General features: G+C 43.1%; 2 long non-coding RNA genes across 2 annotated transcripts; one reads left to right on the top strand and one right to left on the bottom strand.

Moving 5' to 3' along the window:
- Positions 1–2,513: 2,513 nt before the first annotated feature.
- On the top strand, positions 2,514–5,025 carry LOC126992281 (uncharacterized). The gene is made up of 2 exons (XR_007746459.1): positions 2,514–2,923; positions 4,860–5,025. It is a non-coding gene; the product is annotated as an uncharacterized LOC126992281 (long non-coding RNA).
- Positions 5,026–5,052: 27 nt separating this feature from the next.
- LOC126992280 (uncharacterized) lies at positions 5,053–26,339 on the bottom strand. The gene is made up of 5 exons (XR_007746458.1): positions 26,204–26,339; positions 25,547–25,692; positions 17,032–17,212; positions 9,986–10,131; positions 5,053–6,850 (listed from the first exon to the last, which is right to left on the bottom strand). It is a non-coding gene; the product is annotated as an uncharacterized LOC126992280 (long non-coding RNA).
- Between the last annotated feature and the right edge of the window lie 1,001 nt (positions 26,340–27,340).

Here is a 27,340-nt window from a genome sequence, read left to right on the forward strand (position 1 = left end):
GGGATTTATTTCAAGGAGCGTAAGCAACAGAAGCGCCAAAGTCTTCCTCAAATTATATATAACATTAGTTAGACCTCATCTTGACTATGCAGTTCAGTTCTGGTCACCTTACTATAGAATGGATATCAAAATGTTAGAATCGGTGAAGAGGAGGATGACTAAGATGATTCAGGGGTTGAGAAACTTGCCATACGAGGAAAGACTCAAACAGTTAAACTTGCATTCTCTAGAAAGGCGAAGGGTGCGTGGAGACATGATCGAGGTTTATAAATGGATGAAGGGCTTTAATAAGGGAGACATTCATAAGGTTTTGTTGGTAAGAGAACCGGGTAGGACACGAAGTAACGGGTTTAAACTGGATAAATTAAGATTCAACAGGGACATAGGCAAAAATTGGTTGACAAACAGGGTGGTGGATGAGTGAAATAGGCTTAGCAGTCATGTGGTGAGTGCCAATACAATTGTCACATTCAAAAATAGATTGGATAAATTCATGAACAGCGATTATTAGGTGGGGTTAGATACACGGGAGCTTAGGTTCAGAGGAGCTGCCTCATACAGGCCTACCGGCCTCTTGTAGACTCCTATGTTCTTATGTTATCTTAGTTGCCATTCTCTGTACTCTTTCCAGCTTTCTTATATTCTTCTTTTCATGAGGAGACCAGACCACTGCTGCATACTCCAATCTTGCCTTATCATTGTAACTATTATTTTATTCTTCATCTCGTCGTCCAAATACACAAATGCCGTCCTTATGTTCCTCAGCAAATTCATAGTTTGTCCCGTTATCCTGTTGATGTGTTTCTCCGGTGACATGTTCTCTGAGATAGTCACTCCCAGATCTTTTTCTTCCATTCCTCTGCATATTATCTCACTTCCCATCTAATAATCATATTCACATCTTCTACCACTCCTACCAAACACTATTTTTTTACATTTCCCAAGGTTGAATTCCATCTGCCATGTACCACTCCACTCCCATATTTTGTCCAGGTCCCTCTGCAATGCCTCACAGTCCTTCACATCATTGATTCGTCTCAATAGCTTTGCATCATCTGCAAACAAACTCACATAGCTGGTCACTCCTTCCACCATATCATTTATATAAACAACAAACATTATTGGCGCCAGCACCGAACCTTGTGCGACCCCACTCCTCACTGGACACCAGTTGGAAGCCTTGTCCCTAATTATTGTCCTCATTTCCCTGTTAGTTAGGAAGTCCTCCAGCCACTTAATCAGTCCATCACCCACTCCACCCCTATTTTTTTTTTCCAAATTAGTCTTCTGTGCAGTACTTTGTCAAATGCCTTTTTCAAATCCAGATACACTCCATCCCCCCAGCCTTCTCTCTCTTGTATTAAATCTGTCACCCTTGAGTAGTAACATAACAAGTTGGTGACACACGATCTCCCTCCTGAATCCAAACTGGCAATCCGAGATAACTCTCACTTTCCAAAAAATCCGACCACCTGTTTTTAACCATCCTCTCACATATCTTCGCAACCACACTAGTGAGTGATACCGGTCTGTAATTTAATGGGTCCTCTCTCTCTCCTCCTTTATAAATTGGTACTATGTTTGCTCTCTTCCAATCTTGTGGTACCCTTCCTTCACGCAGGGAGGCACTCATTATGGAGTGCAGTTTCTCTGCAAGTTGCTCACTACATTCTTTCAGGATCCAGCCTGACACTTCATCCGGCCCTGTCGCCTTTCTTACATCCAGCTTGTTCAAGCTTTCCTTGACCTCCTGCACCGTTAACTGTATCTCCTGCATAACCCTTCCTCTTTCCTGGCCCGGTGGTTGTACGAATTCGTCTTCCTTTGTGAAAACTCTATGAAAGCTGTTGTTCATCACTTCTGCCATCTCTGCTGGGTCTTCATATGCAGTTCCACCCATTTTCAGTTTATCGATTGTTTCTCTATTCTTTAATTTGCCGTTCACATGTCTATGAAATAATTTAGGTTGGTCTTTGCATTTGTCGATTATATCTTTTTCATATTTCCGTTTTTCTTCTCTTCTAATCTTTGTATATTCATTCCTTCCTTGTTTGAAATTGTTCCATGCGTTGATTCTTCCTCGTCTCCTCCATCCCTTCCAGGCTTCCTCCTTTCTTTTTCTAGCTGCCTCGCATCTTTTGTTAAACCACTTCTTTTTACCAACATCCTTTTTGGTTACCTCAGGGACATAACTATTATCGGCTTCTTTGTACAGCTTTAAAAACTCCTCCCACTTGTCTTGGGTACTTTTGGCTTTGTACAGCCCACTCCAATTTGCATTTTCAAAAAAAAAGTGTGTGTGTGTGTTAAGCCCTTCAACCTATAGCCTTTCATCTCTGTAATAGTATTTATCTATCTATATATATATATATATATATATATATATATATATATATATATATATATATATATATATATATATATATATATATATATATATATATATATATATATATATATATATATATATATATATATATATATGAGAAATCAGGGTAGGAAAAGATCACGATTTCCCTTATAATGATAATCTTTTTTATGCTTTTTAATATTTGTCCTGTAATAGATTAAATCACATAATTTAAATCAAAGCAACTCTGATATATGTCTGTCTGTTTATGTGTTTACAAATTCCATCATTTAGTAATTATTTACTTGCATTTCTTGGCTTTTGGAAATGCGTATCATCACTTTGCTTATATCCAGCCATCCATCTTGTTTCTTTCATAACTTACCAAGTCCTTCCTCGCTCTCCAGGCCTCAGCATCACCAGACCTTGGGAGCAGCAGCCCAGTGCCAACACCAGGCCACAAGACCCCAGGCTGCCCAGCACACTGCCAGTGCCGGGGATCTTCAGACCCGTCTCCAGCCTTAGGGAATGGAGGGCGGAGGGCTGCAGTGGCGGTGGCGGCTATAGTAATGTGTCAGCAATATTTTTTTTCTGCCTCTAGGTGTGGTAGTCTTTCTTGGTGGTGGGTCCCGTCGGCCAGCCCCAGCCCTCTATAGTGCAGGGAAGTGTTTATAGTGGCGCCACCTTGCCTGGATCACTTCTGATCCCCTCTTTTAGAGAGAGAATCTAGAGTCTGGGTTGACAGGCGTCCACCATGACAGCATGTGGGTAGTGTTGTGCCACTCGGCAGTGACTGAAAAATACTGTCTGTGGTGGTGGGAGGGACCCAAACCCTCATCCTGCACTGGTGGTCACTTTTTGTGTCAATTATTTATTATTACTATTATTATTATTATTATTATTATTATTATTATTATTATTATTATTATTATTATTATTATTATTATCTTTTTTATGTCGTAGCCTATAGCAGCGGCAGGCTTTGGTCAGTGGCCTGGCGGTGGGCCCGCGGTGTTTTCAGTGGCAGGGTTGTAATTCCTGGGGCTGGATAGAGATTCCCAAATATCTTCTGCATCGGCCTAAAAATGCCCCGAAGAGTGCTGGGTTTTCAAAATTTTCCCCACCTGAGGATGCCTTCTAGACCCCAAAAATATCTGCCAAAATTAGTCCTGAGTGGTGGTGGTGGTGGTGTTGAAAATGTTAATGACAGTGATGAGAAGCATTGTTAGGGGTGCTGGTGTGTAGTGATGAAGTGGTGGTGATGTCAGTCTGTGGTGGTGTTGAAAACTAGCCTCTTTTAAACGGTGATGAGTGGTGGTGAACGGTGTTTACTGTACTGGTGGTGATGCAAATTGGTGTTGATGGCCTTTGTGGAGGTGTTGATGGCAGTGGTGATGAAATATAGGCATGTTTAGAGGTTCTGGTGTTGATGGTGGAGGTACTTGTGTTGGTGGTGATGAAAATTGGTGTTATAGCCCTGGTGGTGATGATCTCTATACCTAATGGTGTTGTAAATATGCATCTTTAGTGGTGTGGCAGTGTTGAAGGCAGTGGTGATGAAAAATTGGTGTCCAGTGGTGTTGTGTGGTGGTGAAACATGCATCAACTCCACATGCAAGACTTAACACCATTTTTGTCCATTCCAAAATTTCATGTATATCTATTGCAGTTCATTTTTATTTTTATTTATTTTTATTACTTCAACAGTAAATTAGAATGCTCAAGGTGATGGAAAGGAATGAAGAAAGAGAGAGACAAGAGAGGATAAAAATAGCTTAATCTATCTATCCCACTCTTATTCTGCAAGATGTACAATAGGGAACATAGTCTTTCATTACACCCAGTCCTTCAGCTCTTAAGGATGGCTCCAGAGTCCAGTCTTAGCAGTTAAGTCCCCAAAGTCTTGTTCATGTTATTTTAGTGCCAGTGAGTGCCTGCTTACAGTGCCAAAGTGACCCTTTCTGTCCCTTCCCTTCCTAGCTCATGGGAAGGTTGGTGAGAGAGAGAGAGAGAGAGAGAGAGAGAGAGAGAGAGAGAGAGAGAGAGAGAGAGAGAGAGAGAGAGAGAGAGAGAGAGAGAGACTACATACATAGAAAAGCAGACCACACAGACCCCATGGTCCAGACTAGGTGGTCTGTCCTTAAACAAAAGTGATTCTACATTAATCAGATGGCTCCAAAACGTTGCTTTTCTATTCTAGTTAATATTAAGTTCAAGGAAGTGACGGTCGAGCTTGTTTTTAAAGGAGTCAGTTGTGTTACATGTTATTACACGAGAGAGAGAGAGAGAGAGAGAGAGAGAGAGAGAGAGAGAGAGAGAGAGAGAGAGAGAGAGAGAGAGAGAATCAAATAAACATTAAACGAAAATGAAAAAAAAGGGAGAGAGAGGGGGGAGGGGCCGTTCATTATCATGGCTATTATTATTATTATTAAGGGAGTCTAGTTGGTCATTATTAGCATTTCCTATCTTCCATTTCCTTATATTGATAAAATTTGTATTTATTTTGCAGATTTGAGTCAACAAGAGGAAGAAGAAGAAGGAGGAGGAGGAATTGATAATAAGAGGAATACCAAAAGAAGAACAAGAATTTGAACAGTAGTAATAGTATTTGACTCTACACATTCTCTCTCTCTCTCTCTCTCTCTCTCTCTCTCTCACACACACACACACACACACACACACACAGAGAAAACACTTGAAAATTCCTTATTTCTAATGTTTATTAATTTATATTCTTACATCAATATCCAAGTCAGTCTCAATAGTACATACAACACGAACATATACATACATACACAAGTGTTTTCTCCTCCCTATCTTTTTATACTCCAGTTAGGTTCCTTCTTCTTGTGCTCAGTTCATTGTATTCTTTCTTTCCTGTTCTATTTCTTCCCTCTCTGTCTCTTCCCTCTCTCCCTCTCCATTCCTTCCTCATATCTGCTTCCTTTCCATTCCATATTTCTATCTCTTCATTAGGGTTTTATCCATTTTTCTTTCATTACACACACACACATATTTGAGGCATTTGGAGGGGAGGGGACGTAAGGGAAAGGCCCATTGTGTTCTAGTCTGCACTGGGAAAGGAAGGTCCGACTATTCTATGCATTCTGAGAAACAAGTTGCAAGGGAAAAGCGACCTTGTGTTGGGCGTACCAAGAGTTGCTTTCCCCTTGTAACTTGTGTTTTGTTCCTCCTGGGATGTGTAGGATAGCCAGACTTTCCCTTCCCAGTACAAACTAGAAAAAAATAGGACTGTTCCTTAGGTCCCACCTCCTCTGAAAGCCTCAAATACACAGTTACAGATAACTGTACTTTACACATTAACCTTGTATATATTTCCTTTTTCTCAGCTCTGTTTAACTTCCTTATTTATCACTCAAGCTCTTTCTCCCTCCCTTTCATGCATCTTTCTTCATCTGTTTACCTGTCTACTCCTTCCTTGGGCTACCAGTCAGTCAGTCAGTCAGTCTCTCTCTCTCTCTCTCTCTCTCTCTCTCTCTCTCAGCTCACAGGCCACACAGGATGTCACCCACAGGAAGTTGATAACATCCCACAGACACATGCCCTCCCCCAGACACATAATGGACCCTATCCTGACCCGCCCCCCTACATAGCCACATGACCTTCCTTATGTCACTATGTGTATGTGTTTGTGTTCTAGCAATAAAAATATCAATTTGCAAATTGTGTTTTGTATTACATTCAAATGGGTTTCGAGAAAGAGAGAGAGAGAAGGAAGAAGAGATGAGAGAGGACGGGAGGTAAAAAGGTGACAAGAGAGAGAGGAAGAAAGCATCCAGAACAACAACAGTTTCCCTTGAGCTGCTTCACTAAATAACAATAAAAATCATGATGAAGCTAAATAAAAAGATACACCAAATAAACAAATATATAACAGAAAACCCATGAAATTAATACAGGAAATCTCTGGTGTCCAACTAGCCAGGAATAAATAGCATAGGATACCAGTGCCAAGTACTAGTATAATGCATGGCTCCATGGTGCTGTGGCTGGCATGCCTACCTACCAATCCGCTGGCCAGGGTTTGAATCCCGGCCTGGGCAGTCAGTACGCAGGTCATCCTTTGTGTCTGGGTGATCATGTGTACCTGGAGACCCCTGGGGAGGCACCTGTGGTAGTCTGAGTGTCTCCCTGTGTCCCGGGGTGCTGGATTCCTGCCCCCACAGCCTCCAGGGGCAGTGTAACAGAGATGAACACTAAGGCCATGCACACCAAACTTTACTTTTGACCTGGCCTAAGGATATGGGATGTCTGGATTTAACTCTACAAGAACACAACTAAATAAGGATTGGTGTACAGCAGCCGGGCTGCTCAAGTGGTGGCCGCAGTCTGCATCTGGACCTTGTGAGTGTTGCGGCTGGACCCCCGGGCCGGGCGTTGGGAGTACAGGAATGTAATAACATAACATGAAGGACGTGTAATGGACTGTATGAGTCTTCTGAGATTATCTTCCTTCCTTCCTTTCTTCATTTTTCAGAGCTGTGGACAAAGACGTTCATTAATATACCTAGTGTTCTCATTATTATTATTATTATTATTATTTTATTATCATTATTCTTTCTTATTCTCTTTTCTTCCTTCTTGTTCCTCTCTTTATCTTAATTTCTCTCTCCTCCTTCCTTCCTATATTTCCTTTCCTATTCTGTTATTTTTCTTTTTTTTAATTTCCCTTCCCTTCCCTTTCCTTTACCTTCCTTTCCTTTCCTTTATCTTCCTTTCCTTCCCTCTCCTTTCCTTTCCTTTCCTTTCCCTTCCTTTTCCTTCCCTTCCCTTCCTTTCCTTTCCTTCCCTCTCCTTTCCTTCCCTTCCCTTCCCTTCCTTTCCTTTTCTTTCCTTTCCTTTCCCTTCCTTTCCCTTCCCTTCCCTTCCTTTCCTTTCCCTTCTTTTACATTCCTTTCTTTTACATTCCTTTCTTTTACCTTCCTTTCCTTTATTTCCTTTATTTCCTTTCCTTCCCTTCCTTTCCTTGCCTTTCCTTTCCTTTCCTTTCCATTACCTTCCTTTCTTTCCTTTTCTGTCCCTTCCCTTCCTTTCCTCCACTCCTGACAGTCCGCCCCGAGCTGCCCCTCCCCTCCCAAGTCCCCCGGCAGGATGGATCAACTTTCCCCGCAAGCCCCTGCCCTTCCCCCAAAAAGGAGCCCCCGGATCCCCGCCCGCCAGCCCCGAGGGGAGTCCTACATCAAGATCTCCAACCTCATAAAAGTCCCCAACCTCCTCCTCCATGAAGAGTGATGCCCCGCAGGGAATCAACACTCCAGCCCCACCCCGCCCCGGACACACCCACCACGCCCCGCCCCCACTTACAGTGTGAGGGTCCCTCCTTCTCCTTCCCACACAAACAAGGTCTTGGCGTTTCCTTCCCCTTTGTTTACATAGCTCAGGTTTACTCAGTATACATCTATGCCTCAGTGTTCAGTTTGTAATTAAATGTAGTAACCCTTAGAATGTTAGCTAGTCAGAGCATAGCAGATCCACTAACAAGCCAGCCAGACAGTTCTCAAAGTAATCTGACCTCCTCACTATTCTCTCCTATGTAAACTAACCCAACTCCTTCTTATATTACTCTCACAAAGGTAGGCGGTGGCTGAGTGGTTAGTGCGCGGGCCCAGCATTCACTGCATGCTGGACAAAGCTTTTTTTTTTTTTTTTTTTTTACAGCTTAGGAGATAGTTCAAGGGCACAAAGAAAAATATTAAAAAAAAAGGCCACTACCTACTGCTCCTGAATAGAGGTCAAAGGAGTGTCCAAAAAGAGAGGTCAATCTCGGGAGGAGAGGTGTCCTGATACCCTCCTCTTGAAAGAGTTCAAGTCGTAGGCAGGAGGAAATACAGATGAAGGAAGATTGTTCCAGAGTTTACCAGCGTGAGGGATGAAAGAGTGAAGATGCTGGTTGATTCTTGCATAAGGGGTTTGGACAGTATAGGGATGAGCATGAGTAGAAAGTCGTGTGCAGCGGGGCCGCAGGAGGGGGGAGGCATGCAGTTAGCAAGTTCAGAAGAGCAGTCAGCGTGGAAATATCGATAGAAGATAGAAAGAGAGGCAACATGGCGGCGGAATTTGAGAGGTAGAAGACTATCACTAGGAGGAGGAGAGCTGTTGAGACAATGAGCCTTTGATTCCACTCTGTCAAGGAGAGCTGTGTGAGTGGAGCCCCCCCACACATGAGATGCATACTCCATACGAGGGCGGACAAGGCCCCTGTATATGGATAGCAACTGTGCAGGGGAGAAGAACTGGCGGAGACGGTACAGAACGCCCAGCCTCGAGGAAGCTGATTTAGTAAGAGATGAGATATGAAGTTTCCAGTTAAGATTTTGAGTTAAGGATAGACCGAGGATGTTTAGTGTTGAGGAAGGTGATAGCTGGGTGTTGTCAAAGAATAGGGGATAGTTGTTTGGAAGATTGTGTCAAGTGGATAGGTGGAGAAACTGTGTTTCTGAGGCGTTGAAGGACACCAGGTTCCTCTTGCCCCAATCGGAAATAATAGTAAGGTCTGAGGCAAAGTGAATCCCCACGCTACCACCTGGGATTTTTTAGTCACCGGCGAGTGGCCTAAGACTACCCACGTGCTGTCCTGAAGACCACCCATCAACCCAGACTCTACAATAAATCGTTCAAGTGAATCAAGAATGAGTTCCAGGGGGGCAACATGAGCCAAGAATAAATGGCGCCACTATGAAAATTGCCTGTGTCATGGTGGGCTTGGGCCAACCACCAGGCTCCTGAAGAAAGCCCATGGGAGCTATAAGCGAACACGCAATTAAAAAATAAATTACTAAATAAAAAATAAATAAAAAAAAAACAGTTCCTTTATCTCGTCACAGCACAGTAGGTTCATTAGTTAACAAGCTGCCCATTTACTTCTGACTTCATTATACTCTCTAACTGCATCGTTTGTGACCTATACTCCCCAGTGTTTAGTTCACGTATAAATCACGTACAAATCTTGCTCTCCCACAGTTCCTTCAGCCAGTAGCTAATACAACAACATTAACAAGCTCGCCATGACATTTGTAGGTAATTTTCTCCACCAGTAATTAGTGTTGTATATCCCCGTTTTCAGTTCACAAAAAAATCTTGCTCCCCCACAGTTCCTCGAGGCAGCAAGTCCCCGAACAACATCTTAGAGGACAAGTCAGCCACGGCAATCTTGGTTGACTCTGTGCCTTGTCTGGCAACGGCTTGCTTTGATTAACCTTTTAGACTCGAGACAAATTAGAGAAGGTTTACATCATTTTAGTCAGCAAGGAGGCCTGGCTATGTCTGGTATGCAGTGTTTCCCTTCCATAAACACTCCCTCTAGTGCACCTCTCCGGCACATAAACTACTTAACGTTAAGGAATGTGTGAGCCAATTGGTGAGGACTTTAATGGTAAAGTCTTGCTCTGGCCTGACTATGCACTGGGTCTGATAGTGTTGCTTCCATTCTATGATACACCTAAATAGTCTTATTGCTGACCACTATGGCATGACCTGGGACTAATGTCTTACTGTTATATGGATTCATGTATGTATGCATGTATGTTCTAATAATGATACAGAACAGAAACAAGGTTGCAAATTCTCTCTCTCTCTCTCTCTCTCTCTCTCTCTCTCTCTCTCTCTGGCACTCACCTGTTCTCCGTGTTCTCTGCCTGCATGACGGCGTGGCACTCCCCTCCTCCTCCGGCTCCTCCTTCATGTCGCCACACTTGGGGTGGGGCAGGTGAACACGCCTTCCCGATGACACTCCCGGCAGTACCGTTATGGTTCTGGCAGTCCTGTAGGGAAGGGAAAGGTGTTAAAAGCCACTCCATGGTAGAACAAGGGATACACAAGCCTGGCAGTACTGTTATGGTTCTGGCAGTCCTGTAGGGATGGGAAAGGTGTTACAAGCCACTCCATGGTAGATAGAAGACCCTCTCAACAAGAAGTACACAACTCCAGGCTGGAGGCTGCAGAACGCTTAACCTCAGACCTTGCTATCATTTCCGATTGGGGCAGAAGGAACCTTGTGTCCTTCAATGCCTCAAAAACTCAATTTCTCCACCTATCAACTCGACACAATCTTCCAAACACCTATCCCCTATTCTTCGACAACACTCAGCTGTCACCGTCTTCTACACTAAACATCCTCGGTCTATCCTTATTTCAAAATTTCAACTGGAAACTTCATATCTCATCTCTCACTAAATCAGCCTCCTCGAGGTTGGGCGTTCTGTATCGTCTCTGCCAGTTCTTCTCCCCTGCGCAGTTGCTATCCATTTACAGGGGCCTTATCCGCCCTCATATAGAGTATGCATCTCACGTGTGGGGAGGCTCCACTCACACAGCTCTTCTGGACAGAGTGGAGTCTAAGGCTCTTCGTCTCATCAGCTCTCCTCCTCCTACTGAAAGTCTTCTACCTCTTAAATTCCGTTGCGATGTTGCCTCTCTTTCTATCGATATTTCCACGCTGACTGCTCTTCTGAACTTGCTAACTGCATGCCTCCCCCCCTCCCGCGGCCCCGCTGCACATGACTTTCTACTGATGCTCATCCCTATACTGTCCGAACCCCTTATGCAAGAGTTAACCAGCATCTTCACTCTTTCATCCCTCATGCTGGTAAACTCTGGAACAATCTTCCTTCATCTGTATTTCCTCCTGCCTACGACTTGAACTCTTTCAAGAGGAGGGTATCAGGACACCTCTCCTCCCGAAATTGACTTCTTTCGGCCATCTCTTTTGATTCTTTTTTGGGAGCAGCGAGTGGCGGGCTTTTTTTTATTATTGTTTTTTTTTGTGTGCCCTTGAGCTGTCTCCTTTGTTGTAAGAAAAAAAAAAGAAGAAAAAAAAAAAAAAAGGAACAAGGGATACACAAGCCTGGCAGTACTGTCATGGTTCTGGCAGTCCTGTAGGGAAGGGAAAGGTGTTACAAGCCACTCCATGGTAGAACAAGGGATACACAAGCCTGGCAGTACTGTTATGGTTCTGGCAGTCCTGTAGGGAAGGGAAAGGTGTTACAAGCCACTCCATGGTGGAACAAGGGATACACAAGCCTGTAAGATATGTTTACACAAGCAGTTGATGGGGAAGAAAAAGGACAGATGACAAATCAGCCTGCTGTGCACTGCTGTAGCAAAAGAAAACAGGACAGAGGCTCAATTTCTTTCCCCTGGAGGTGTCTTGCTCCTGAAGTAGGTCAAGTCACAGGCAGGAGGAGGCTGTTTCAAAACTTGCCAGTGAAGGGGAGAAAAAAAGAAGCTTAGTTATGCCCAACAATGTCGTGCCCAGAAGGTAGTCAAGTATTTATTGTTCTGGTAATACTGTGTGGCTAGACAGAGTTAGAACAGCTCAAAAAATAATGTAAGAGGCAAATTGGCCTCCTAAGTTATGGTCCCACAATGACAATGGCTTGTTCAGCAGTTATAATTCAGGCAAAGCAAGTCATGAGGCCAGTATAAGTAGGAAAATGGCCCTTAAGCTACATGGTTAAGGCCCCTCAATGGTACATCAAATGCCATGCCGTGCAGTGGCCAGCGTGCCGGGCTGAGTCCACACACAGGCCAGGGTTCACATCCCAGCCCAGGCAGAAAGAAAACACAACAAGGAAAAAGGAATAGTAACCTCAACAAAAACAATAACAAAAATATTAATAACAATAATAATTACAAAAACAAAAATAAACAAATATAGAAATAATAAGCTAGAAAACACCACCACTACACACACACACACACACACACACACACACACACACACCACTTTGGTAGCTCAATCGGTTAGAGCGCTGCACTGCAAGGCTTCACGGCCAAACAGGCGGCGGTTCGAGCCCCGCTTAGGCCGAATTCTTTCCATTGACTAGGAGTGGTTACTGTCCCCCCTTGAGCAAGGGGGATGGGGTGTGTGGTGTGTGAGGTCTTGGCAGTACCCAGAGATCAACGATAATGAGCACTTGCTCATGTCGGCAGGGTACCTGCTGGCGAGAGTGAGTCCAACTTGTGATCAAGCCGTGGTGAATTACACACACACACACACACACACACACACACACACACACACACACACACACACACACACACACACACACACACACACACACACACACACACACACACACATACACACACACACACACATATATATATATATATATATATATATATATATATATATATATATATATATATATATATATATATATATATATATATATATATATATATATATATATATATATATATATATATATATATATATATATATATATATATATATATATATATATATATATATATATATATATATATATATATATATATATATATATATATATATATATATATATATATATATATATATATATATATATATACGCTACCACTCGGATTTTCAGTCACCGCCGAGTGGCTTAAAACTACCCACATGCTGTCCTAAAGACCACCCATCAATCCGGACTCTAGAGGAAGCCGTCCAAGCGAATCAAGACCGAGTTCCGGGGGGCAGCATGAGCCAATGCAAGATGGCGCCACTATAAACACTCGCCTGCGCCAGAACAGGCTGGGCCGACCATCAGGACCCACCTGGAAGAAGCCTTGGGCCGACCATCAGGCTCCACCAAGATGCCTACCAGCGCAATAGGCAATCAACGTAAAAAAAAATATCTATATATATATATATATATATATATATCTATATATATATATATATATATATATATATATATATATATATATATATATATATATATATATATATATATATATATATATATATATATATATATATATATATATATATATATATATATATATATATATATATATATATATATATATATATATATATATATATATTTAGAGTAAACGATATAATAACTATAAATTAATTTCATCATATTTCATGTGTTCTTTTTTTGCTTAACATATCTTATAAACATCTGACCTTTCTTACACAACTCACTAGACTTCTTTTTCTCTCACCACAAGCAAGGAACAAGCTCCCAGCCCTTGTAAACCCTATGGCAACACCTATTAACTATTTCCAAGCCTTGTATTCACTGAACTAGCTCACTCCTATGTCAATAACCTGAAAAATAATATAATGACAAGCCTTTCTCTCACACCACAAGCAAGGAACAAGCTCCCTCTCAGCCCTTGAAATCCATATAGCAAGACTGTTTTAACTACCATTAAGCCTTGTGATAGCTGGGCTACAATCACTACTACTTGTATAGGCTTGTTAGAAATACATTGACAACTCCCTCACACACAAGCAACAAATAAGCTTCCAGCCCTTAAAAAGCATATGGCAGGACTGTTTTAACTACCACTAAGCCTTGTAACTGCTGGACTAAATCACTATTACTTGTACAAGCTTGTGAGACCTAAATAAATTCATTACTATCACAGTCCAGTCCTCCAGGCCAGTCAGTGTTAGGTTATCCATGAATATGTATTGAGATCTAAATAGCATGTGGAAATGGAGTTAATACTATTTTGCTCTGAGGTGTTAGGTAACTGTGGGTACTGGGGTAAGGAAGGGAAGGGAAGGGAAGGGAAGGGCTGGGAAGGGTAAGGGATGGGTAAGGGAAAGGAAGGGTAAGGAAGGGAAGGGAACAGAAGGGAGGGGAGGGGAAGTGATGGGAAGAGAAAGGTAGGGAAAGAAAATAGAATGTAAGGAAAGGAAAGGGAAGAGAAGGGAAAAAGATGGGTAAGGGAAAGGAAGGGTAACGAAGGGAAGGGAACAGAAGGGAGGGGAGGGAAAGTGATGGGAAGAGAAAGGTAGGGAAAGAAAATAGAATGTAAGGAAAGGGAAGGGAAATGATGGGAAAGGAAAGGAAATCAAAGGGAAAGGAGGGGATGGAAAAAGAAGGGAAGGGAAGGAAAAGGAAAGGGACAGAAAAGGGAAGAGAAGCGAAGGGAAGGGAAGTGAAAGGATGGGAAGGGAAGGAAAGGAAAGGAAATGGAAGGGTAACACATAGGGAATGGGAAGAAAATGGAAGGGAAGGGAAGTGAAAGGATGGGAAGGGAAGGAGAGGAAATGGAAGGGAAGGGTAACAGAAAGGGAATGGGAAGAGAAGGGAAGGATATGGAAGGGAAGGGAAGGGAAAGGATGGGAAGGGAAGGAGAGGACATGGAAGGGAAGGGTAACAGAAAGGGAATGGGAAGAGAAGGGAAGGATATGGAAGGGAAGGGAAGGGAAGGGAAGGGAAGGGAAGGGAAGGGAAGGGAAGGAGAGGAAATGGAAGGGAAGGGTAACAGAAAGGGAATGGGAAGAGAAGGGAAGGATATGGAAGGGAAGGGAAGGGAAAGGATGGGAAGGGAAGGAGAGGAAATGGAAGGGAAGGGTAACAGAAAGGGAATGGGAAGAGAAGGGAAGGATATGGAAGGGAAGGGAAGGGAAAGGATGGGAAGGGAAGGAGAGGAAATGGAAGGGAAGGGTAACAGAAAGGGAATGGGAAGAGAAGGGAAGGATATGGAAGGGAAGGGAAGGGAAGGGAAGGGAAGGGAAGGGATGGGAAAGGAAAGGGATGGGAAGAGAAGAGAAAGGTAAGAGGCAGGAAGGGGAAGAGGGATTTTAGGAGTACTTAAGCACTGTAGAAAAAAAAAAAGGATGATTTCAGGCACTACTTAAGTCATTGTGGATGTGAATGTGTAAGTAGAGTCTTTTACAGCAGTAATGAGACCACTGGGGCCATCTGGCTGCTGGGGTGGGAAGGAGAGAGGCTTGAGGGGTTACTTAGCGTTAGGGATGTTCAAGTGTAGGGAGTGACAGTCTTTTCCAAGTGTAGCCAAAGTTGTTCCTGGAAAAAGAAGAAAAGGAGGAAGGAAGAAGAAAAGGAAGAAGAAACAAAAACTATAAAAAAAAGACCACGAATAATAGTAAGAAGAAAAAATAGAAAGGAAAAGCAGAATAAGAAGAAAAATGAAGAAGAAAACATGAAGAAAAAAAGAAGACAAAAGCAGAAAAAAATGAAGAAGAAAACATGAAGAAAAAAAGACAAAAGCAGAAAAAAATGAAGAAAAAACATGAAGAGAAAAGAAGAAATGATAAAAAAAAAGAAATAAATGAAAAAAAACTAGGGAAAAATCAGGAAAAAACTTCCTGTGCTTGTACCCGGAAGCGAGACCCTGGCCAAAGGTGTTCCTGGGAAGTGACAACAGACAGAAGAAGGAAGAAGGAAGAGGAAGGAAGAAGTAAGAGGAAGGAAGAAGGAAGAAGTAAGAGGAAGGAAGAAGAAGAAGAAGAGGAAAAGGAAGAAAACTGATGCCTTCTCGAGCACCTTGACACTTCATGGCAGGAGGTGAGTACTGTGGGAAAACATGACGTTATACAGAAGGTGACACTCATGAAGACTGGGAGGAGGGAATGTACCACAGGGGAGACTGGAAGACTTTTGGCACTCCCATTCTGAAGAAGTTTAACTCATGGGAAGGAAGAAAGGACTGTGATGAAGACTGGGAGGAGGGAATGTACCACAGGGGAGACTGGAAGACTTTTGGCACTCCCATTCTGAAGAAGTTTAACTCATGGGAAGGAAGAAAGGACTGTGATGAAGACTGGGAGGAGGGAATGTACCACAGGGGAGACTGGAAGACTTTTGGCACTCCCATTCTGAAGAAGTTTAACTCATGGGAAGGAAGAAAGGACTGTGATGAAGACTGGGAGGAGATAATGTACCACAGGGGAGACTGGAAGACTTTTGGCACTCCCATTCTGAAGAAGTTTAGGTCATGGGAAGGAAGAAAGGACTGTGATGAAGACTGGGAGGAGATAATGTACCACAGGGGAGACTGGAAGACTTTTGGCACTCCCATTCTGAAGAAGTTTAACTCATGGGAAGGAAGAAAGGACTGTGATGAAGACTGGGAGGAGGGAATGTACCACAGGGGAGACTGGAAGACTTTTGGCACTCCCATTCTGAAGAAGTTTAAGTCATGGGAAGGAGGAAAGGACTGTGATGAAGACTGGGAGGAGAGAATTTACCACAGGGGAGACTGGAAGACTTTTGGCACTCCCATTCTGAAGAAGTTTAACTCATGGGAAGGAAGAAAGGACTGTGATGAAGACTGGGAGGAGGGAATGTACCACAGGGGAGACTGGAAGACTTTTGGCACTCCCATTCTGAAGAAGTTTAACTCATGGGAAGGAAGAAAGGACTGTGATGAAGACTGGGAGGAGGGAATGTACCACAGGGGAGACTGGAAGACTTTTGGCACTCCCATTCTGAAGAAGTTTAAGTCATGGGAAGGAGGAAAGGACTGTGATGAAGACTGGGAGGAGGGAATGTACCACAGGGGAGACTGGAAGACTTTTGGCACTCCCATTCTGAAGAAGTTTAACTCGTGGGAAGGAAGAAAGGACTGTGAGTTTTCAGACTAGGAGATGCCAAGAGGGTATCAACTTTAATAGTTCAAGAGGTCTTTTAGTAACAGTACTTAAGTGCTAGAATACCAGAAATCAAGTTGTTCAAGAAATGGAAGAATTAGATACACTACAACTCTTGAATTAGAGAGTTGGAGGCCACCGGGATGAGCTTGTGTTGAAGATCTTGAGCAGTAAGTATGGAAACACTCATAACAAAGGAAGGGAAGCAGCACCAGAGCTTGAAGGCACTCATTCAGAAGCTACAGGACATGTTGTGGGACCATATACTCTGGCAAGGCTTCCACAATGTTTCATCACGTAAGATTCTTACCTCTAACACTTTGACCGTCACGTTGTTGTCAGTCTTGATAAACCCTCGGCCGTCTTGGCTCTCTGTGCCTCGGTCCCAGAGCCTGGCCACTCTTTGTTTCCTTGGCCTTGTCCTGCAGAGCCTCCAGGAGTGCCCCAAGCATCTGGTCTAGCGCCGTCATCTCCTTGTTGTTGATCTTCAGCTGCCGGAAACACAGAGCCATTAGAGTTTAAGCCTGTATATTTAAAGTTGTCATAACCACTGATGCAAGCATGATATAAGAGTGGAGGAATGAGACGTAGGCTGTCAGTGTTGGCTGTGAAGAAAGTGACGTGCCATCTTGGAGTACTCCCCCAGCACACAGGTACTCTAGGGGTGACTTTATAACCCACAGGCCACACCTTTCCCTGCAGGTGGAGTGGCCGGCTGCTGCTGTCCAGGACACTGCTGTGCTTACCCAGAGTGCTCCAGATAGTCCCTGGCCCCTTACTGAGAGAGTTTTGGTGCTCTGGGTTTGTACAGAACTTGCCCTTACTTAAAAAAAATCACCTTCATAAACAGATTGCTACACTCATACTTCTTATTTATGGCCACAGGGGAGATCAACTTCAGGAGGTAAGGTAAGGTAAGGTAAGGCAAGGTAAGGTTAGTTAAGGAATGGAGGTTGAGAATGCTTGATAAGGTAGAGTAAGGTGAGGAAGGGTTGATTTAGGTGAGGTAAGGTAAGGTATGGTATGGTATTGCAGGGTAGGGTACGGTAAGGTAAGGTAAGGTAAGGTTAGTTAAGGTAAGGAATGGAGGTTGAGAATGCTTGATAAGGTAGAGTAAGGTAAGGAAGGGTTGATTTAGGTGAGGTAAGGTAAGGTATGGTATGGTATTGCAGGGTAGGGTAAGGTAAGGGAAAGTAAGGTAATGTGACATACAGGAAGGTATGGTAAGGTAAGGTAAGGTAGGGCAAGGTAAGGTAAGGTAAGGTAAGGTAAGGCAAGGCAGGGTCAGGTCAGGTAAGGTAAGGTATGGAAAAACTAAGGAAAGTTAAGGTGTGGTAAGGCAAAGTTAGATAATGTAAACCAATATAAAATTAGAAGTAGGGTAAGGTAAGGTAAGGTAAGGTAAGGTAGGGCAAGGTAAGGTAAGGTAAGGTAAGGTAAGGTAGGGTAAGGTAAGGTAAGGTAAGGTAAGGTAAGGTAGGGTAAGGTAAGGTAAGGTAGGGTAAGGTAAGGTAAGGTAGGGTAAGGTAAGGTAAGGTAAGGTAAGGTAGGGTAAGGTAAGGTAAGGTAAGGTAAGGTAGGGTAAGGTAAGGTAAGGTAAGGTAAGGTAAGGTAAGGTAAGGTAAGGTAAGGTAAGGTAAGGTAAGGTAGGGTAAGGTAAGGTAAGGTAAGGTAAGGTAAGGTAGGGTAAGGTAAGGTAGGGTAAGGTAGGGTAAGGTAGGGCAAGGTAAGGTAAGGTAGGGTAAGGTAAGGTAAGGTAGGGTAAGGTAAGGTAGGGTAAGGTAAGGTAAGGTAAGGTAGGGTAAGGTAAGGTAAGGTAAGGTAAGGTAAGGTAAGGTAGGGTAAGGTAAGGTAGGGTAAGGTAAGGTAAGGTAAAGCAAGGCAGGGTCAGGTCAGGTAAGGTAAGGTATGGAAAAACTAAGGAAAGTTAAGGTGTGGTAAGGCAAAGTTAGATAATGTAAACCAATATAAAATTAGAAGTAGGGTAAGGTAAGGTAAGGTAAGGTAAGGTAAGGTAAAGCAAGGCAGGGTCAGGTCAGGTAAGGTAAGGTATGGAAAAACTAAGGAAAGTTAAGGTGTGGTAAGGCAAAGTTAGATAATGTAAACCAATATAAAATTAGAAGTAGGGTAAGGTAAGGTAAGGTAAGGTAAGGTAAGGTAAGGGAAAGCAGGGTCAGGTCAGGTAAGGTAAGGTATGGAAAAACTAAGGAAAGTTAAGGTGTGGTAAGGCAAAGTTAGATAATGTAAACCAATATAAAATTAGAAGTAGGGTAAGGTAAGGTAAAGCAAGGCAGGGTCAGGTCAGGTAAGGTATGGAAAACTAAGGAAAGTTAAGGTGTGGTAAGGCAAAGTTAGATAATGTAAACCAATATAAAATTAGAAGTAGGGTAAGGTAGGGCAAGGTAAGGTAAGGTAAGGTAAGGTAGGGTAAGGTAAGGTAAAGCAAGGCAGGGTCAGGTCAGGTAAGGTAAGGTATGGAAAAACTAAGGAAAGTTAAGGTGTGGCAAGGCAAAGTTAGATAATAAGAACATAAGAACATAAGAACGCAGGAGTCTGCAAGAGGCCGGTAGGCCTGTACGAGGCAGCTCCTTTGACCCTAAGCTCCCGTGTATCTAACCCCACCTAATATCGCTGTCCATGAATTTATCTAGTCTATTTTTGAATGTGACAATTGTATTGGCACTCACCACATGACTGCTAAGCCTATTCCACTCATCCACCACCCTGTTAGTAAACCAATTTTTGCCTATGTCCCTGTTGAATCTGAATTTATCCAGTTTAAACCCGTTACTTCGTGTCCTACCCGGTTCTCTTACCAACAAAACCTTATGAATGTCTCCCTTATTAAAGCCCTTCATCCATTTATAAACCTCGATCATGTCTCCACGCACCCTTCGCCTTTCTAGAGAATGCAAGTTTAACTGTTTGAGTCTTTCCTCGTATGCCAAGTTTCTCAACCCCTGAATCATCTTAGTCATCCTCCTCTGCACTGATTCTAACATTTTGATATCCATTCTATAGTAGGGTGACCAGAACTGAACCGCATAGTCAAGATGAGGTCTAACTAATGCTAAATATAGTTTGAGGAAGACTTCGGGGCTTCTGTTGCTTACGCTCCTTGAAATAAATCCCAGTACCCTATTAGCTCGATTTCTAGCTTGAATGCATTGTGCCCTTGGACGGAGATCAGAGCTCACTAAGACCCCTAAATCCCTCTCGCACCCAGACCTACTTATGAGAGTGTCATTTAAGCAATAGTTGTGTGAGGGGTTGTTCCTACCTACACTCAGAATACTGCACTTCCCTACATTGAACTCCATCTGCCATTTATCCGCCCAGTCATATAATCTGTTGAGTTCACCTTGGAGAATACTAGCGTCCTGATCCGACTCAATTACTCTACCGATCTTGGTATCATCTGCAAATTTACTAACATCACTACTAATTCCTGTAATGTAAATCAATATAAAATTAGAAGTAGGGTAAGGTAGGGTAAGGTAAGGTAAGGTAGGGTATGGTAAGGTAAGGTAGGGTAAGGTAAGGTAATTTATGGTTGGGCCAAAGAAGGAGATCAGTCAGGTATTTAGGAGTGGTATTTTTAGTCCATGGTTGAGGAGAAGGGTTAAACTGCCACCAGGAATAACCCCACTTTGTTGTGTAGAAAGTCTCATTAGTAAGGAAGCATAGATGAGTTTTCTGAGTCAAGATGCGTAGCGATTGGGTTTTGTTAAATTATGTTAGGTTAAATTCAGGGTATCTTCAAACACATGATAGCCAGCACCTTGTGGTATAAATCAACAAAGAATGATCCCACTTTGTTTTATAGAAAGTCTCATTAGTAAGGAAGCATAGATGAGTTTTCTGAGTCAAGACCTATATAGTGACTGGGTTTTGTTAAGTTAGGTTAAATTCAGGATATCTTTCAACACATGATGGCCAGCACCCTATGGTATAAATCAACAAGGAATGACCTCACTTTGTTGTATAGAAAGTTGGTCTCTCTCTCTCTCTCTCTCTCTCTCTCTCTCTCTCTCTCTCTTTTTCCTATTAATTTTTCTTCCATTTTTCCGTCATTATTTTACTTTTATTTTTATTCTCTTAATCGTTCCTCTCTTCCATGCTGCTCTCTTTTCCTCCTCCTCATCTCCTCTTCTCTCACTGTCACCCCCCACCCCCCCCCCGGTCACCTGATGTACAGGAAGCCGTGCAGTGCTATGGTTATTGTTCATTGGCACAACTCAATGAGGCCTCAAAACAAACACTCATATGAACTTAAGAAGAAAACACCACAGAGTGTGAAGTGGGCAGAAAAGAAATACTTCAGTGGAACCTTTACCCAATTGGCTCCTAAATGTTGTTCTTAAAGTGAACTGTTTGTAAAGTGAAGCCAACTTTCCCATGACACACAATGTGATACAAGCCTGACCCCAAATGAAGGCTTCTCTACCAGTGTCTGGGATTTTCTTGGCCAAATCCTCATGCCAATGTCTGGCTTGTCATAGCCTCAGAAACACTGCCACTGGCAAACTGCTTTCATCTTTTTTACAGCAAGGGACAAAAACAACAACAACAAGCCCGCTAGACGCTGCTCCAACAAAAGAGAGGCCAAAAGAAATATCAATCTCGGGAGGAGAGGTGTCCTGGTACTCTCCTTGTGAAAGAGGCCAAGGAAAGATGTTCAGGAATTCACCAGCACAAGGATGAAAGAATAAAGATCCTGGTTAACTCTTGCATAAGGGGTTTGGACAACACAAGGATGAAAGAATGAAGATGCTGGTTAACTCTTGCATAAGGGGTTTGGACTGTATAGGGATGAGCTAGAGTATAAAGTGATGTGCAGCAAGGGAGGAAAGAGGAGAGAAGTAAGGGATAGGAAGAAGGAGTAAAAATAAAGAGAGAGAAGTCACGGCGGCTTACTGACAGAACCAAAAGATAAAAAGCACAAATGTGGGCGTTCACAGATTCCTGAGGCTGTTACCGTTTAGCTTGTTCCTGAACCCAGGCCGAGAGAGAAAACTGGAGCATTGTTCATTATGTTTGTGATCCAATTTGTTCAAAAAGACTGTTCAATACCCAAGGTTTGTCTGTAAGTACAGTAACACCTTGGTTTTCAAGTGCCCTACACATAAGTGTTTTGATTTACTAGCAAAAAAAGATCACAAACAATGGCTTGCTTTAGGAGTGGTGACCTGGTTTAGGAGCATCCTGTTTGTACGAGTGGAGGACACGTTCCCTTTGTTCACCGCAGGACCAGAGCGGAAAACAATGGGAGCGGGGTCTCAGTCCACATTGTACGCTCACAGAGGCGGCACCTGCATGCTCAGGCCTGCTCACGTTTGTGCTCTAGGGTGTGATCTTTGGGTTTTCAGCAGAACAGTCTGCGTTTGTTTTGATTTAAGAGTCAAATTCCGGAAGGAATTAAGCTCGTACACCAAGGCATGGCTGTACCAAATTCAGTCTGGGAGGCGGTGGCTGGGTGGAGAGTGTGGGCACAGTGTGCTGGATGACCTGGGATCAAGTTCCTCCCCTACAAGCTGACACTGTTCAGTCATTGCACAAGACTACCCGCATGCTGTCCTGGTGCCCGCCTGTCAACCCAGACTATGGGGACACTCTCCCAAGAGGATCAAGTGGAGCTCCTCCAGGGGGACAGTATGGGCCAGGCAAGATGGCACCACTATAAAACACTTGCCAGCACCACTAACAGGCTGGGGCCAGCCAACAGGCCCCATCATGAAAGCCCACCAGCACTATGGACCAAACAAAAATATACAAATAAATAGCCTGCCCTTACCTAACAACCTAAAACACTAAATATTAACTAATCTAACCTGACCTGTGTGTTATGCCTTGATAGCAAGTTGGAAAGTTTGGTAGTCGGCGTTCATTTTCCTGTTTCACTTTTATTTTTAACTTTATTTGTAGGAAGAATTTTGATGCTCTTCTCCCTTGTGTTTACTTCCTCATCTTCCCGCTCCCTTCTCTCCTTTATCCCATTTTCTCTTTTTACTCTGCCAGCTATCTTAATTTTTGGTCTTTCATTTTATCAATTTTATTCCTTTATCTCCCTTCCTCCTCCAGCTGTATTTTTGTCTCTCCTTTCCTCCAGATGGCCGTGCCTTCCCTGGCTTTCATGACATTTTCCTGTCTTTCTCCTGCCTCCTTCCACCTCCATGCGGGTGGCGGCCAGTTTTCACCCGCGCCGTCTGAATGGATACACGGGAAGGCTCGCGTACGCATTATAAGCGCGGACACGGGTCTCGCCCGCAAGTGTGAGAGGCCTTACCCTTCTCACCAGAAGGAGCTTCTTATTTAGATTAATTTTAACCCCATATATACACTCCAAAAAGTATTCATAATGCTGACAGCGATATATAAAGATTAGGTTAAGTTAGTTTGGTTAGCCTAGGTTAGTTTGGTTAGATTAGGTTAGTTTAGCTAGTTTAGGTTAGGTTAGGAAATTAGTTACCTAGGCTAACATGTTTGTTGACTTTTTAATAAGGAAAGTGAGGAAGCTATCCGGAACTTCAAAGCCGACGGTTACTGTGGACCCGCTTTGGAAACTCCAGTCCCTGAAATTAAGTTAACAAGCTTTCAACAAGTGGATGTGGCTGTGGTGAAAACTATCATACACAGGTGAACCTGACGTACTGTGATGGTGATTCCTTGCCGATAAGTGACATCATTAAGAGTGGAAACTTTAGTGATTTCTTAAATATTATGACTGTGATGGTTAACACTAGTATTGAAAACAAGACTTTCCCTGAGAGTGAGAAAGCGGCGATCGTGAAACCTATCGTTAAAGGTAAACTGGACCCACAGTGTTTAGTTCCTTTAGACCAGTATCCAACTTGACGTTTCTATCTAAGATACTTGAAAATGTGATCTTAAATCAGCTAATGGAGCATTTGCTAGTGGTGCAGGCTTTACCGGATAATGAATCTGCCTACAAGAGGCTTTACTCAACTGAAACTACTCTCTGTTTGGTGGTAAACAACTTGCTTGTGCTTATGGATGAAGGGAAGTGTGGTGTTCTGATTTTGTTAGACTTGAGTGCTGCGTTTGACACGGTGGAGCACAGTCTATTGCTTCAGGATTGCAAGATTATTGGAATTGAGGGTGGCGCGCTGGATTATCTGAGGAGTTACCTTGAGAACAGAACTTACTGTGTGCAAATAGGTAAATCGTTCTCCACTCATAAACTTTTGCAAAGAGGAGTCCCCCAGGGAAGTGTACTGGGTCCAATTTTATTCTGTGTTTATACTATTGGTCTTTCACATTTGCTAAGAAGGCATGAAGTTGACTTTAAACTGTATGCTGATGATACACAGTTCTATTTGTCGCTGAGTGACGTGGAAAACACTGAAGATAAGCTGAGCAGAATTATGGATGATGTCGGGAAATGGATGAATTCTAAGCAACTGAAGCTGAATGAGGATAAAACTGAATGCTTGATTGTGGGGAAGAACAAGGATGTCAGGAGGCTAGATGTTTCCACTCTTCGGATAAAAGATGACACTAGGACTGTAAAAAAGTCAGTCAAAGATTTAGGTGTGATACTTGACTGCACTCTATCATTCAAAGAACAGATCAATCAAGTGGTGAGAACGGCAGGCTACCATCTGAGAAATATTGCATTTGTCAAGAAATACCTGGATGATAAGACTATGAAGATGCTTATATATAATCATGTAAATAGAAAGCTGGATTATTGTAACTCACTTTATTATGGCCTTCCTAAATATCTGCTGAAGAAACTACAACTTGTTATGAACAGAGCTGCAAGGCTAACAAAGGGTCTGGTGAGAGAATAACACCTGCACTCACAGACTTGCATTGGTTACATATCAAGGCACGCATAGTCTACAAAATATTTGTCTTGACTTATCAAGCAATGACACTTGGTAAACCTGGATATTTGAGAAATATACTACAGGATTTTCATTTGGACACCACCATGTCACTGAGACACAGTGCAGAACAGTATAGACTCTATGAGCCCAGGGTCAACCTGGAACTGGGTTTCAGAGCATTTGAGAAGAGTGACCCGCGGCTCTTGGATCAGTTATGTGTAAGCATGGTGGTGCAGAGAGAGTGACAAGAGAAAGGGCATTGCAAGGAAGAAGGGTGGTAGGGTCTTTGAGACAAATCATGAATGGCAGAAGTGTGAGCATGGAGGTAAAGAGGGATTTGAGAAATACAATAATAGTACCAACCCTCACATGTGCAAGTGAAACGAGGGCCTGGAATGAAAGTCAGAGGTCTAGAGTGCAGGCAGTGGAAATGAGTTATTTGAGAAGTGCTTGTGGTGTGAGTAGAATGGATGGAATGAGTAATGAAAGTGTGTACGAGAGTTTTGGAATGTGTCACAGGGGTGAAGGGAAGAAGCGTGGAGTGGTGGAAGAAGTGAAGCGACAGACTTTAAAGTGGTTTGGCCACATGGAGCGAATGAAGGAGAGTAAGATGACCAGAAGGGTGTATATGAGTGAGATAGAGGGAGGGAATGCTAGAGGACGACCTCCAGTGAAATGGAGGGATAGGGTGCAAGAGTACGTTAGGGAGAGGGGGGAAAGGTCTTTGAGAAACTTTGAGCAGGCAAGGAGGGAGTGTCTGGATAGAGAGAGATGGAAACTCTGTAATGTGTGATGACTCTCATACTGGAGTGTCTGTGGGTTGTGTAAGGTTGTGTGTGGCGTCACTGGCACACTACAACGCAGCAGTGACTGGCAACAAAACACCAGCAACCAAATATTACAAAAAATACCACACAAATGACAGGACTCCCATGAGCTGCACACTGTTCAATGACTGACAAAGACACCCACCTGTGTGCTGGATGATGGAGGCGTGGTTGGGGGAGTTGCTGCGCTCACCTTTGTCAAAGTTCTTCAGCTCCAAGTGGCCGTGATGGATCCACAGGTCTGGAGGCTGGACGCCAGGCTTGTTGCTCTCACTGCAGCTGCCGCCAACACTGCAAGGAAGTGATGTATCTTACTAGCTGCTAAATACTACTGAGTGCTGCTGCTGTACCTCGCAGGGCTGTCCAGAGGGAGATGGAAGGGCACATGCAATCTTCAAAACAGGATGGATGTTAAAGGCATGAGGTTTGAGTTCAACAAAGCATATTTGAATTCATTTAAAGAAATAGCTCCCAGCCAGCACACTGCAAGCAATCACAAGTTAGAAACACGTGTTAGCTGCTCCACCAAGAGACACAGATATCACAAACAGAGGTCACTTGTTACCCTGCAACTATGTATAGCACAAAATGAAAGTCCATCTTGAACATTTCCTATGAACAAGTTAACCCTTTTTTTTTTCTTTCTCTAATCTTGGCAAACTTAAGTCTTTGTGGACTATGCCCTGCAGCCTTGTTCTCCATATTACAAAGTGAATAGAAAGTTCCTGCAGTCAGTGTAAAGGATTGCTGAAATGAGTCATGGGATGAAACACACCAACAAGAAACTGTCCTGCCACCTTACACAATGCTTGGCCTGGGCTCCGCCTTGACCCGCGGCAGTACAGTGTGGTGGCCAAGAAGGCCCCCAGCTGGTCATGGCTCCTGCCACGCCAGCGATCACTAGCACAATCAGGCCTCTTGCTCCACACACCAGCCAGTAGGGGTGGGCAAGAATCGCTTTTTTGAGAATCGCCGATTCCGATTCCAGAGGCTGTTGGAATCGCTGGTATCGATTCCGGAATCGCTTCCATCGTTCTGCCTCCCGCGCGGCCGGGAGTTGCCAAACGATTCTGGTATCGTCTCCTTGCGCCATCGATTCCGGTATCGCTTCACGTCCTTGACGAATCTCGTATCGCCTCCTTGCGCCATCGATTCTGGAATCACTCCATGCGTTTCACGATTATGGTATCGACTCATTGCAATCACGATTCCCCATGATATTGTGGCAGTGTGTGAAGCGATTCCATATTATTTTTTACACACACACACACACACACACACACACACACACACACACACACACACACACCACTCCGTGGTGTAAGTGGTTAGGGCGCCGCATTGCAAGGCTTCACGGCCAAGCAGGCGGCGGTTCGAGTCCTGCTCAGGCCGAATTCTTTCCGCTTACTAGGAGTGGTTACTGTCCCCCCTTAAGCAAGGGGGATGGGGTGTGTGGTGTGTGAGGGCTTGGCAGTGCCCATAGATCGACAATAATGAGCATTGCTCGTGGCGAGAGGGTACCTGCTGGCGAGAGCGAGACGACTCGTGATCGGGCCTAGGTGAATTACACACACACACACACACACACACTCTCTCTCTCTCTCTCTCTCTCTCTCATATATATATATATATATATATATATATATATATATATATATATATATATATATATATATATATATATATATATATATATATATATATATATATATATATATAAAAACCACTGATCTTATTTAAGGAGGAGGAACAAAAACAAATGATTGAGGTATTCGATATTCATTAAGATGGGAATGCATATGCAAGATTGCAATAAATTACAATATTACAAAAATAGTTCAGTGTATAATCACAGCCAATATCTAATCCCAGTTCCGTATCACAGAATAAAAGGAGATTCCTTTTAAAGAAAATATATATATATATATATATATATATA

This window comes from Eriocheir sinensis, unplaced genomic scaffold, assembly GCF_024679095.1.
Source record: "Eriocheir sinensis breed Jianghai 21 unplaced genomic scaffold, ASM2467909v1 Scaffold433, whole genome shotgun sequence".
Classification (NCBI taxonomy): Eukaryota; Metazoa; Arthropoda; class Malacostraca; order Decapoda; family Varunidae; genus Eriocheir; species Eriocheir sinensis.